This window comes from Chrysochloris asiatica, unplaced genomic scaffold (assembly GCF_000296735.1).
Source record: "Chrysochloris asiatica unplaced genomic scaffold, ChrAsi1.0 scaffold00016, whole genome shotgun sequence".
In the NCBI taxonomy this organism is placed as follows: domain Eukaryota; kingdom Metazoa; phylum Chordata; class Mammalia; order Afrosoricida; family Chrysochloridae; genus Chrysochloris; species Chrysochloris asiatica.
This window is the reverse complement of record NW_006408534.1, coordinates 15,554,957-15,560,081: the sequence shown is the minus strand read 5'-3', so window position 1 is coordinate 15,560,081 and position 5,125 is coordinate 15,554,957.

Below are 5,125 nucleotides of genomic sequence, written 5' to 3'. Positions count from 1 at the left end.
TAAAGTGGATAAAGAGAAATACTTTTAACTGATGGTATATGGAGGGGATTATAATCAATGTAATGAAACAAGTTATATGAATTGTTTATTGTGAAACTGATGATGCGCCCTGTAAACTTTCTCTCAATCCACAATAAAATCCTTAAATTAAAAAAGAAAAAGAAAGAAAGATTTCTCTCTCCTCCTTAAACAAAAGAGCATCATCTTCTCATCACTCTTGAGCCCCTTTTTCTGTTGTTTTTTTTCCTCCATTACACTAATCACCACCTTCACATGACATATGTATTTGTATATGTGTATTGTTATACACACCCTGCCCTCATCAAACAGTGAACTTCATGAGAGTAGGGCCTACTGCTTTCCGTGCCTGGAATGGTGCCTTGTATAGAATAAACTCTCACTACATATTTGAAGAGAAATGAATGAATCCTTTCATAAGCCCCAGTGCCAGATGCTTGTTGAATGGATACATAAATAAATACAAGATAGATTCATTAAGGTAAAGAGGAAGTCGTTGTTTGGGGGGGTGGGGGCACTGAAGCTTCTATTAAAAGTGATGAAAAATTTGGCAACAGACTGTGGTGATAGCTGCAAAATATGATAAACAGAATTCATGTCACTAAATTGTACATGTAAAAGATGTTGAAATGGCAAGTGTTTTGTTTTATATATATATATTTACCACAATTAAAATTTAAAAATAAGATAGAGTCCTAAATTAAGCTCTTGACTGCTTTTCAGGGTTTGGTTTATCTCCAGGCCTGTGTTTCCCTATGTGAAATCTGAAGGTTAGCAAACCTGGTACAAACTCCAAGAAGATAGGAACCGTGTGCTGCTTAGTGCTGATGCCAAGGACCCCACTCAGAAGGGACTCCCACCCACGGATGATTGGTGATTGTTTCAGAGAAGGTGCAAAACCCAACAGGACAGCTTGTGTTCTCCACACATGAGCAAGAAAGGGATGTTTTACCTCTAGTCTGGGATGTCAAGATGCAGGTGAGGAGGAAATGGGGTTGGTTTCTGTCACCAGGAAAGTCCCCAGGAAGGTAGCTAGTCTTCTAGCATATAACTAAACATTTATATTAAAATTTGGAAACATATTCGATCTAGGGTTACAATTCCTAGCAATAGAGCAGACCTGCCCTCTGGTGGCCATCCAGTGAGCTGCCATCATTGATGGTTCTGACATAATGGTGACCCTTTTTAAAGCTTCCCTGGTGCAACTGGTTGGTTTGAACTGTTGACCTTGCAGTTAGCAATCCAGTGCTTACCCAATAGCTCCATACCAGAACTTCTGGTGTCAGCAAAGGAAAGGGTGGGGTGGGGGGTGGGGGAATGTCACAAAATATTTGCCATAGATTCAATTCTGACATAAAGCTTCAATTTAAAAATAGACCCTCAGGGAGAGAGTATGGCACTTCCTTTAAAAGTTAGAACTATAGATGCTATATTAACCAGTACTCCCACTACTAGGTATATATCCTAGAGAAATAAGACCCATGATACAAATAGTCATATACACACCCATGTTCCTCACAGCATCATTCAACATCATTATCCAGCAACAAATGAATGGAGAAACAAACTATGAAACACACACACAATGGAATACTACACAGCATTAAGGAATAATGATGAATCCACAAAACATTGCACAACATGGATGAACCTGGAGGGCATTATGCTGTGTGAAATGAGTCGATTACTAAAGAACAAGTATTGTATGAGACCGTTATTTTTTTGAAAAAAGTCAAGAGAGGGTTTACACAGAATGAAACATTCTTTAATGGCTACCAGGGCTGGGAGGAGTCAGGAGGGAAAATCACTAACAAGATGTTGACATGTTTTAGCTTGGGTGTAGTAAGGAAAGGGGGCAGCACAACATGACCATTATGGATTAGACTCTAAGTGGCAGGGTTCTCCCTGTTTCTTTCACTGCTGACTGCTCTGCCCCTAAAACAATGCACAGCCAGTGGAGTAAATGCATGAGATTTGGAATAGATGTTGGTGCCGTTACTTGCGCTCTGCAACGTGCTGACACTCAGGACTGAGTCATGGAGACTGTTAAAAACGCACAGAAGTGGCATATTGAAACCACTCGGCCAGCTTTACCTCACTCTTGAAAAAAAAAAAAAAAAAGAAGCTAAATGTTTCTTACTCTGCCTCATTCTGATTTTATGAAGCCACCAAATACTATAAGAGTGTCTACTCGAAAAATTGGGGAGCAGTTTTTCAGTGGCAGAGTTCTTACCTTCCATTAGGGAGATCCAAGTTCAGTTCCCAGACAATGTACCAATTACCCATCTGTCATTGTGATGCTGGAATGGCTTCAGTGAAGAGTTCAGACTAAAACAGACCAGAAGGAAGGCCTGAAAATCTGCTTCTCTAAATGTTTGATGACTGGGCCTATAGAACACAACAGTTCTGACCCATTGTGTATGGAGCACCATAAAGTGTAGGCTAACCTTATGGCAGCAAACAACTGGACCCGTAGAGTCCCTGGGAGGTGCATATGGTTAATGCACAGAGTTGCAAGTTGAAGTTCACCCAGAGGTACCTCAGAAGAAAGGCCTCACACTTTATTTTGGAAAAAGCAGTCACTGCAAACCCTTTGAAGCACAGATCTACCCTGACACACAGGGGTCAATCATGAGTTGGAGTCACCTCAGCAGCACCTGGTGCGAGACAAATGGCTGAGGATGTTAATTTAATGGACTGTGATATAATCACAGGAAAAGATTCTGGCAAAGTTTATGTGTGCAACGTAGGTTATAACACAAAGTGAAGATATCAGGGTAAAAAAACACAGAATGACTCCAGTCCCAATGTGCGCTCCACAAACACAATGATGTTTATCTCTCTGTACATAGCCAGTGCCTAGAACAGTGCCTGGAACATGAAGGCGGTCTGTAAATATCTTTTAACTGAATAAATGAACTCAGTATAAAACAGGTGACAGACTGGATGCCCAATAGCATCAAGTGTATTGAGATGATGTGGTTATTTTCATGCTCGTAGTTTGTATCTTCCAAGTCCTGGTGTGGTGCTGTGGGTTAATGTAATGGACTGTAAGGTTGGTTTGAACTGTAAGGTCGATGGTTCAAGCTCACCAGCTACTCCTCGGAAACCCTATACAGGGTCGCTGTGAGTCAGACCACTGGACGGCACTTGATAACAAGTGGTCTGTAATAGAATTGGTGGTGGGTGGTGGTTGTGTGCCAAGTTGGTTCCAACTCATAAACACCTTGTATAGGGTTTCGGAAGGAGCTCTGGTAGTGCAGTAGTTATGAATCGGGCTGCTAATCTCACGGTTAGCAGTTCGAAACTACCAGCTGTTCCACAGGAGAAAGATGAGGCTTTCTGCTCCTGTAAAGATTTACCCTGTACAGGGTTGCTATGAGTCAGAACCGACCCCATGGCACATAACAACAACATATGGTTTCTGAGGCTGTAAAGCTTTACGGAAGCTGAAAGTCTCATCTATCTACTATGGAGCAACTGGTAGATTTGAACTGCTGATGTTGTAGTTAGCAGTCCAGCTCATAATCCATTACATTACCAGGGCTCCCTTATAATGCAATTAGGTAATCTTTATAATGGAAAAAAAAAATTATCTCCCTAATTTCTTTCTTCTTTGTGTATGCTTATGTGAACATTTTATTGTTGTGTGAAAGTTTACAGAGCAAATTAGTTTCCTATTCAAAAATGTATACATATTCTGTTTTGTGACATTAATTGCAATCCCTTTCATGTAAACAGTATTCTTTCCACTTCCTCCTTGGGCTCCTGTTTTTACTCACCCTGTCTTTTCCTGCCCTTTCCTGCTTTCTGGGCTTTGCTTTTTGGCAAATGTTGCCCTTTTGGTCTCATATGGTTGATTTCTCTGAGGATTACATCCATCACAGATGCATATAGGTCGATCTATTATTTACCTGAGAGATAATCCTGGGGGTGGGTTCAATTCCGGCCTGAAGGGTGTCTAAGGGCCAGAACCTCTGGGGTTCCATCAGTCTATCAGACTATAAGTCTTTTTTATGATTTTGAATTTTGTTCTACATCTTTCTACTATTCTGTCCAAGACCTCTTATGGTTCTGATCAGAGGTATTGGTAAAGGTAGCTGGGTACCATCTAGTTTTAGTCTCAGGCTAGTGGAAGCTCAGGCTCACATGGGCCATTAGTCCTTTGAACTAATCCTTGAGTCAGATTTGCTTCACTCTTCTTTTCTCAGAACAGGAAGAGACCAATCGTTGCGTCTCAGATGGCCACTCACAAACTTTTAAGACTCCAGAGAGTTTTATGGAAGCCAACTGCCACATCTTTGTCCCACGGAGCAGCTGGTGGGCTCAAACTGCTGACTATTTAGTTAGCAGCCAGGCACTTAACCATTGTACCACCAGGCTCCTTGGAATGAAACATATAACCATGTGAATAATTCTAGTCACACTGACACTGACATACATGCCATAGAGGGAAAGCACTGGGAGTTCAACAACTATGAAACAGAGACCCAACTTAATCTCCTTTAAGCTAAGAATTCAAAGAGTCTGGTAGTCCTGGATTCTTACTCATGGAGAACGTAAACCATTTGCACCCCCCAGGGACCTCAGAACTGACAGGTAAATAGAGGCAGTCAGGCTGGGGCACTGGCAGTGAGAGAGTAAGGCAGGTGCCCCTGGAGATCAGGGAGCAGAAGAAGAGGAGTAAAGTGGGAACAGGGCTGGATCTTGAGGTTTTCATCAGCTGGGTCAGCCAGCTAGAAAGTGTGGGATTTCGCCTCCATGTAACAGGAAGCCACGACAGGTTTTGAACAAGACTGGCCTTTTAAAAAGATCCTGTAACAAACATAAGCAGTTTGAAAGTACAGTGGAAGACAAGAATGAAAGAACATGTTTATCAAAAAGCATGTCTTATAACAAAAAGATGGAGACAACCAAAGTGCCCATCAACTGAAGAATGGATAAACAAACTGTGGTACATACACACAATGGAATACTACGCTACCTTGAAGAATAACAAGGAAGCAGCAAGCCACTGCATAACATGGATGAACCTTGAGGACATTATGCTGAGTGAAATTAGTCAGTCACAAAAAGAGAAATACTGCATAGGACCACTACTGTAAAA